The 9,627-nt window shown below is 30.8% G+C and overlaps 1 long non-coding RNA gene across 4 annotated transcripts; it reads right to left on the bottom strand.

Annotated features, from left to right (window-relative positions):
- Positions 1–730: 730 nt before the first annotated feature.
- Positions 731–7,369, bottom strand: LOC106067843 (uncharacterized). Of its 4 annotated transcripts, none has more exons than XR_008777768.1 (5): positions 7,218–7,369; positions 5,655–5,859; positions 4,035–4,162; positions 3,735–3,853; positions 731–3,567 (listed from the first exon to the last, which is right to left on the bottom strand). It is a non-coding gene; the product is annotated as an uncharacterized LOC106067843 (long non-coding RNA). The 4 variants fall into 4 exon arrangements; XR_008777770.1 differs by having other exon boundaries at positions 5,655–5,744; XR_008777771.1 differs by lacking the exon at positions 5,655–5,859 and having other exon boundaries at positions 7,200–7,369.
- Between the last annotated feature and the right edge of the window lie 2,258 nt (positions 7,370–9,627).

Here is a 9,627-nt window from a genome sequence, read left to right as displayed (position 1 = left end):
ATTGAGGGTTCAAGAATGCAGAAGGTAGAAGGGACAGGTTGGAGTAAGCGGAATGACAGCTAAGTTTTATAACGATTCTTGGAAGAAAGACTGGTATATTTATCAAACTAAAAAAAAAGAGGACAGAGGTGGTATGAAGTCTGCACAAATTGTAGAATATTACAATTACATCTAGACATTCTATTTCTAATAAAAATAAGGCTTGTCTTCGAGTCAGAAGATTAATGAGGAACGCAGTATTCCCCGTGGCTACGAAGCCCCAGCTATGACCTACATATTTTGCCACACTCAGCGCAGGAATAACCATTGTCGTCAGGTGGTCAATTTAGATTTTCTTTTCGACGTCTACGTCTAGGTATCTCGCGGCCTTTGTAAGTGACCTTCAGCTGTCTCTTTCTGAAGCCGCCTGCAACCAGGTGCTCTCTTCTATGTTACTGACAAGAAGTCAAGATGTAGGATGCAAAAAAAAACAAAAAAAAAAAAAGATCTATGGAAAATATTTCAGGAAAGTGAATTTTAAAAAGTAACCATTGGAAAGAAATGGACAAGCAGTTTGATGTCAGGCAAGAGGTAAGGCCAATAGAAAGAGGAAACTACTCTGTGGAAAAAATAAACCTAAAGACCAAGGGCAGATTACTAACAAAACAAGAGGCAAGAAAAAAAAAGAAGAAACATTTTCGAAGCTAATATTGAATGTAATAGCATGATTTATTTTGAATGAAGTCGTAATTCATATCAATAGACCATTTCGGAAAGAAGGGAACTGCTTTTTTAAAAGCAATTTTAAAAAATATGAAAGGTTGCTTGTGTCTGAATTTCAACTCAATCATCCACAGTGGAAGATGGACACTAAGCTATTCAAGTATATACTTATTAAAAAAAAGAAGTCTTTTGTTAGTTTAATTAATTATTTTCTTTTGCGACCATATAATCTGAATGACTCTTAACAAGGCATCTCTCCCCTTAGCATAATACATTTTATATATAAAACAAAATTAATTAATAACAAATAATTGATCATCTAATTAGTAAACTTTTAAAACTGATTCATGCATTGTCATTGGCAAAGAATAAATGTGCAAAGTTTCAACTTGATCTGAGAATGGGAAGTTGAAGAAATAATGTGTACAAGATTCTTCCCAGAGTGAGTCAGTATAAGCTTTGTAAAAAAAATTGACTATGTTGCAATTGAAACCTAAAATACTTTTGTCATTGTAGTTGTATAGGGCAAAGAAAAATGTAATAAAAGTGTAACAGTTTAAAAGATGAGATGCTGTTTTAGATATTAAATGATCAATAGTTTATATTATTAATTGTATACTTGGATCTACTTATTATTTAAGAAAGAAAAACACAAGAAAAACACAAGAAAAAATATTTTCATTACTTCTTTATATCCTCCTGAAGATTGCTCTTTATTCTTTAGTTAAAAAGAAAGAAAAATCCTTAATAAAGCCTTTCAACAAAGTGAAATTAATTTTAATAAACAAAAATATTATTTGAGGCACATCTTTTTCATCAACAAAAGTATATTCAAATAAAAACAAGCAATACAAATGAGATACATTTCCCATTGAATCAAATAACTTAAATGATTATACACTTGAATGCACAACATTTACAAAATTAATGACAAAAAAGTGGTAAAGAACAGCATCCCATCCAATCCAGCTTATTTTGTGTGTGCTTTTTTTTTTTCAAATAGACAAGATTGACATTAAGATCATTCAAATTTAACAGCAATATACTTTCTTAAATAACTAAATATAAAATAAATTTCACAATATAAAAATGTATCCAAAAAAAAATTTAAGTTGGCATTTTACCTTTTTTTTTAACAAATAACAATAATTCACTTTGACATATTAATAATGCCATTATTAAAAGATTAAAATATGTCAATATATTTTTTTTCCCTTTATATTAGTTATAAAACATGTATTAATTTCATATAAAATTTGTGTTAAATCGAGACATGAAATTTATAGAGAACTATACTTTATGATATCAATGGTTCTTTAAATGCATATTTTGGGTTTTTAAACAATTTACCTATGAATGATTTTAAATAGTTTCTTTTCTATGTTCTGCTACACACCTGGCATACAATTTTCAATGGCTCACAATTCATAGTTAAACTATTCTCAAAGATTAAAAGTAGTATGTTTTCTAGCAACAAATAATTACAAATAATTTGTCAATTTTTCAAAAGTATTCTTTAGAATAAAGTTATGTTAGTACATATAATGTTATGGGTATACAATATGAAAGTAGCTAATGTCTGATGAGCAATAACAACGACAGAGGTCATCTCATTTCATTCAACATCAAATAGATTATGTCGGAGGAATAGTTTTGAGTCATGAATTATCAACTTTGAAGCATGTCTTCAAAACCAAAGATTAATGAGAAATGAAGTATTTCCCACGCCTATACAGTCCCAGCTGTGACCTACATATTTTGACACATCCAGCACAGACCATAATGAAATATCAACTTTTAAATAATGTCCAGAAAAAATCTTGCAAGTATGAATTTATTAATCATATAGAAGATAAGTGTTATAGGGATTAAGAAAAAGACTTCAGAGATAGATTGTGATACAAAAAAAAACAACAGTCAGGGCGTTCAAGTTAGTATCATATTATCAAATAGCAGGTCTACATAAAAAATGTAATAGACTTTAAGGCTTTCCTTCAGAAATGAATATTATTATGTCCAATTGTCCTACCTAAACCTCCTGCAGGATGGCAGGGGATGACATGGTGGTTTGGCCCCAGAACCTTCGTCACCACACTCTGAAGCATACACCACACACAAAAATGTCTAAAAATGAAAATAAATATTACTTTGAATTTTATTATTAATTGCTACTTTTAACCTTTTCTTATCGAAGGCCATACCAAATTTGGAGGCACAGTGGCTGAGTGGTAAAGCACTTGGCTTACTAACCAGAAGGTCCCAAGTTTGAATACTGAGATTTTTCATTTTGGGATCTTAGGGAGCATCTGAGTCCACCCAACTCTAATGGGTATCTGACACTTGTTGGGGTAAAGTAAAGGTGGATGGTCATTGTGCTGGCCACATCACCATTGTTAACCATGGGCCACAGAAACAGATGCCTTTATCTCCCACATCATCAGCCCTATAGACAGCAAAGTCTGAAAGGGGAACTTTTTCTTTTGACCAATTTAATAAAAGTAGAATATAATTATAATGCAAACTGCCCAAAAAAGGTTTTATCTTCTTAAATTAACTCAAATCCTCATCATCAAATAGATCTTCAAGTATTGTTTGACTTAGGAATTCTTTATGAACAAAAATATCACTACATTCTAAGGAATTACTTTCTAAGGAACTACTTTCTAAGGCACTACTTTCTGATTCTATATCAAGAGTAGTAGTAGTACAACTTTTGAAATTCCTTTGGAGTAACACACTAGTAAACCTTGTAGGATAACTTTCTGTTGGCAATGAAGATTGAAAGTGGGAGATAATGTGTGCATTCTCTGTAGCAGATGTAAGATCACATTGTTGTTTCCCTTGATTTATAAATGGATGCAAAGTCTAAGGAAGATAAAAAAAAATTTCAATTGGATTATGAATAATTTATTCAATGACATTCTATATTAAGGTTCAATGAAAAAAAAAACTAACATATGCGTTGCACATATTAAAGTCTATTTATTTTTAAATAGAAATATATTATTGAACTAAAATGAAGTTATTTTTACCCTAAATTGCTTCAATGAAAGGGCTACATATTCGATAGGATCTCTAGGTCTTATCTTCACCAATTTTGTCAGAATGTCAATAAGGCAGACAGATAATTCTTTTTTCAGATACTCCGTTTCTGGAAAGTACATGTCAATTGTTTTTGTAACAGAATTCGGAAAAAAAAAAAATCAAAGATTTTGACAAATAAGATTAATTTATTCACATATTTGGAAACATTAAACTTTTTTTTTTTAATTTGTTTACAAAAATCACAATGTTTTTAACAAATAGACAAAAAAATAAGAAAAAACACGCACCACAATCAAAGTAACTCATGTCTTAAGATGTAATCATCACAATATATTTGATGCATATCTTTCAATCTGATTAAAAGTATTAAGACAATTGAGACTCAATCACTTCTTTTCTATTTAAAATTGACAACCTGAAAGTCAAGAAAAAAAAAGGGGTAATGATTAACAAACTAATACAGCCTATTAGATTATGTGCCCCTACATACATGCAGTGATAAGGTTTAGAAAAACTGATGATAAAAAAGTATCTTAAGTATCACAAAAAGCAAAAATCGAATTTTGTATTGAACACAGTCTTATATATGTATAAATTGTTTATATGAAAGATTACTTCTCTGAACAAAATTCTTTGTTAATACCATCAGTATAAGATGAGACTAAAAGCTTAATGACATTCTGCAATTCTTTTTTGTTTCCACTTGAAATAAAAACTAGCAGCATCTTTATGAAGCAAGTTATGTAACTAAGAAATAATGCAACAATAGTTCTGTCAAAAAGGTTATTTTTCTTATCTTTATGCTTTTTCAAGTTTTCTTTCATCCCTGACATCCACCTTACAGGGCACCTTGCAGGGTGTAAGTTTCAAAAGTGTAACATAGACCCTATTAATCTTTATAAGCTGCAATCTAAAATGACACTTGCACGCATAATATAGATTACATGGAAACCTTGCAGCTTCACAACTGTAATTATTTTTGTTTAAATGCCTGTAGAGGTAAAGGCGGCAAATATATTTTATTAGTTTTTGGTTTTGCTATATATCTTGGTTAAGGAGACCATGACCTTGTGGATCACTGTAATCTCCTGTACAGACAACATACCCCTAAAGAGACCAATAATAAAAACTACTACCTACTGTCAACTTGTAATAGTAATTCATGTATCATAAAAGGTAAAAAATCATTCAAAAATGTGAATAATATTAAGCAAGGAGCAACAGTTGTTGTTTTTTATCTAGTAGAGCACATTCAAATTCTTTACTTTAAAAAAAATGATTATTATGTTAATTTTTTATTATATTTTTAAAAATCCACATATACATTTTTAGTGAAACACTGTAATGACAAAGTATGAGTTACCTCACTTAAATAGATTTCATACTATACATATTTGTAGCTACACCACTGGTTATAAGCACAGAAAAATTTCATTGTTGTGTTCAAGCACTAGACTTTAAACTAAAAAGTTCTAATGAAGACTTTACAGGCATCTTATTCTCTTAGGTTGTAGATAAAATTAAATAAGATCAAAAAGAAACTAGAACAGACACAAAATAGAGCTGTGATATTTATAACAATCAGATATTCACATTTGAATAGAATAACACCATTAGTAAAATCCCTAAATTTAGAGACACTTCAGGACAGAAGAATAAAAAGTAAAGTAGCTATAATTCATAAAACACTGAACGTTGGTTAGGCCAATAATAAAACATGCATCCTCTGTTTGGGACCCCTCAACTAAAGAAAACATTAGGAAACTGGAACAGACACAAAATAGAGCAGTGAGATTTATAACAAACAAACATTCACATTTAACTAGAGTAACACCTTTAGTAAAATCACTAAATTTAGAAAGCATTCAGGGTAAAAGACTCAAAAGTAAAGTAGCAATTATACATACCATAATCTTCAAATACAAAAAGATAAAGGCACATTCCTCATTCCATAAGCTCCATATTCCCTACTGCTATTAGTGCATGAAATGGGTTGCCTGAATCAGCCAGGAAAATGCAGCAATTTAGCAGACTTAAAGTCACTAATTAACATGTATGACTAGATTGACCTATGAAACGCATAGGATGTTTTCTCTTTTTTGAAAGAAATGTCTGTAATTTACAAGATAAGATAAGATCATGGCTTTTGAGTGAAGTGTGAACATAAAAATAGTCTAGACATGATAAACTCGTTTATGTTTCTGTTGAAAATGAATTTGTTTAGTTTGTATTTTTTAGTTTTACTTGTACCTTTTGTTCAAGAAAAAAAGTTGTTTTTTTTTCTGTTCAAATAGTAAGCCTAAAATATAGCTACAGTGCTATACGTTATTTTCATTTTAAAATAAAAATCATTATCTAGTATTATTTTAATTAGCCATTTCAGACATTTTGAAGACAATGAAAATGATATTGAAATAGGACTTTCATTCTCAATAACATCATTTTTGAGATTAGACCATGGATAACAAGAATTGCTTTATCTTGTTTAGAAGATGGTTTGTAGGTATACCATAGATGTACTTAATTTGAAAAAAAAAAAAATATATAAAAAATGATTATGCTTTTAGAAGACCTAATTTGCCATTACGCTTATTTTAAACATGATGAAGATTATAGATCATTTGAATTTTCAACAAGTTTCAATGGATTTCATATAATATTGTGCATAACACAAAATGTCATTCTTCAAACTTTGTTTATGGTTTATGCATATGTGAATAAACTAAGTATACTTAAAGTAGTCAACAGTTTTAAGCTTCAAGAACACAACTGTGACATTGTTTAATTTTGTGGTTAAAAGATTTATATATCAATAAACAAATCCACAAACACAACAGCATCTTTTCCCTAAGATGAACACTAGAATCAATAAAAAGAATTTATTGACTAAGATTAGAGATCTAGATGAGACTAAATTACCTTTGAAATTTAACAATGAACCTTATTACCTTCAAAAGATTCTTTTACACAATAAAACTCTTTTGTAATTTGCTATTCATTCTGTGTTTATTATAATATTATTCTATTATTTTGTAGTCTATTTGTTTTGTTTTACATTATTCTAATGATTCAGAAATGAAGATTTATTACTTAATATCCCAAACCTACCACAGGATGGCAAGGGATGGCATCAGACAGGGTTTGAGATAATAATCCAGAGTGCATGACCAGGCAACCAGTCTATTATTCTAGAACGACTAACATAAATAAATCTACACTACCTGTACTTAGGACTAACCATAGTAACAGATCTAATCTATCTTAATCATGATTTATTTATCTTATACTAGATCTAGTTATCATAATGTTAATGTTTAACATCACGATGATAATGATGATTTGATTAAATAAAATCAAAATGATAATGATTTAAGTCATAATGATTAGACCAGATGATCTTCATCATGATGATGTCATCAGATGATGATCTAGCTCGTATTTTGAGATTTTACCCTGTGTAACTGTTTTACCATTAATAAGATACGTAGATGTAGCATTGGTTAGATCTATGCAATATCTAAATCAATATGTAGACCATATAATAATGGGTAAGGATGCCTCACGTCGTCATTGTCAAAACTGGGTGATTGAGGCTTAGCCGTAACCATTGTAAATAATCGTAATTCGGCTAGCTCTCCTAAATTTAAAGTTTCAATAAAGACATTTAAAAAGGCGAAATTTAAATTTTACCAAATTCGTTTTGTTTTTTTTTTTTGATTTTTTTAATGGGGAAAAGTCCCGTGATAGCAAAACAAGATTGTGCATTTATTTAATTGTTGTTGTTTTTTTTAACGATCTTATTTGTAAGAAAAAATAGAGAATCTAATTTGTTAATATAATTATTTTTTTGTTGCATCTGGCTTGATTATTTTCGAGACCGTAGGGGCCTATGATTAATGGTTTTTAAAGCGTTTCCGTGGGGCACCTCAATTACGCCGACCACCTTTCAGCTCACCAAAAAAGGCTGCCTTTGGCATATGTTCGTGCTCCATACGGGAAACGCGTTGTGTTCTCTGTCTAGATCTATATTGTTATTGTAATAACAGAAGTAGCGGTAGTAGGCCTAATTTAGCTGAGGTGGACAACTGTAGTCAAACTTAATTTCCATTTGATAGGACCAAAAAAATATCTTTTATAGGCCTACATCTGTATACTGTAAAGACAGAATCAAAATAAAAAGCATTTTTATTAACTTGTATATATTCTCTCTATTTTTTAAATTAAATTTCGACAGCAAATACTCAGAAAGACGCAAAGATAAAGCCACATTCCTCGTTCCATATGCTAGGATAAATTTGTACAAATACTCTTTCTTCCCTAGTGCTATTAGAGCATGGAATGGGTTGCCTGAGCCAGCCAAGAAAACCAGTGACTTTGAAGAATTTAAGATATTGGTTAACATGCATGACTAGATGCATGACGCATAGGACGTAATCATCTTCTTTTTTGAAGTAACGTCTGTATTATATAAGATACGATAGCCATTGTTAGTCTTAGTTAGCTCAAGTAAATTATCGAGTGAATGAAAATTGAAACTTTTTCAATTATAAAGTTTATATTAACTCACTCTGTCTGTAAGTCTGTCTGGGTGGAATCTTTAACATGTTATTTCTCCCGTTTCCCATTCTCGGATCAAGTTGAAACTTTACAGAATTATTCAATATCGATGTCAACACATGAATCAATTTAAAAAATTAACTAATTAGTTAATCAATTAGTAGTAATTTTGTTTTATTTAGCAAATGCTATTAATTTAGAAGCGATAAGTCTTTTGTAGAGAATTAGGTTGTTCGCCAACAGGGATATATCGTGGTAATATGTAGCAGACGATCTCATATGTAGCAGGCGATCTAATATGTAGCAGACGATATAATATGTAGCAGACGATCTAATATGTAGCAGACGTTCTAATATGTAGCAGACGATCTAATATATAGCAGGCGATCTAATATGTAGCAGGCGATCTAATATTTAGCAGGCGATCTAATATGTAGCAGACGATCTAATATGTAGCAGACGATCTAATATGTAGCAGACGATCTAATATGAAGCAGACGATCTAATATATAGCAGGCGATCTAATATGTAGCAGACGATCTAATATGTAGCAGACGATCTAATGTGTAGCAGGCGATCTAATATGTAGCAGGCGATCTAATATGTAGCAGACGATCTAATATGTAGCAGGCGATCTAATATGTAGCTGACGATCTGTATCAAAGTGTAAGATCTGTAAGAAATAATACATTTCCAATATTATTCATTGTTTACAAATGAACAGTTCATTTTATGAACTACAAACTTTAAAAAAAAAACATCTCTACTTTTGAACTTTCATGACACGTTTGTACATTTTTAAAAAGATGGAAGGGGGGGGGGGAAATTGTTTGATCAAACTGAGTAATACGTGTGTCGTTGACTTGTATCACCAAACTGCTGGTAGACAAATTAAACGCTGTAGTAACATTTGAAATAACTTCTTTGTGAACAATATTATATATAACTTTTATTGCAATGTAAAGAAAGTCAACTTGAGATGAAATGTAATAAATATAGCAGGATTTCATAATAATATAAAGTGGTATACTGAACGAAATCCAACTCACTACAAAACATGTCTTTTCACTCTGGCAATCTTGAGTCGTCTGTTCTACCTAAGACCGCTGACGACAGATCCGCTAATTTTGCATCATTCACGATGCACGGTTAACCTCTTCCCACCGTCACCATAGAAGCACACAAGGTACCTTTTCAAACCCTGCGAACTGTGAGGGCAGATGATGTAAAACTTATCATCTTTTTCTATGGTCGAGGGCCAGCACATCGCCTTTACTTGCCCGTCGTATGTCAAGTACACATCAGAGTTGGATGGACTCAGCT

This window comes from Biomphalaria glabrata, chromosome 4, assembly GCF_947242115.1.
Source record: "Biomphalaria glabrata chromosome 4, xgBioGlab47.1, whole genome shotgun sequence".
In the NCBI taxonomy this organism is placed as follows: domain Eukaryota; kingdom Metazoa; phylum Mollusca; class Gastropoda; family Planorbidae; genus Biomphalaria; species Biomphalaria glabrata.
The sequence above is the reverse complement of the archived record's forward strand: the minus strand, read 5'-3'. Positions and strand labels throughout refer to the sequence as shown.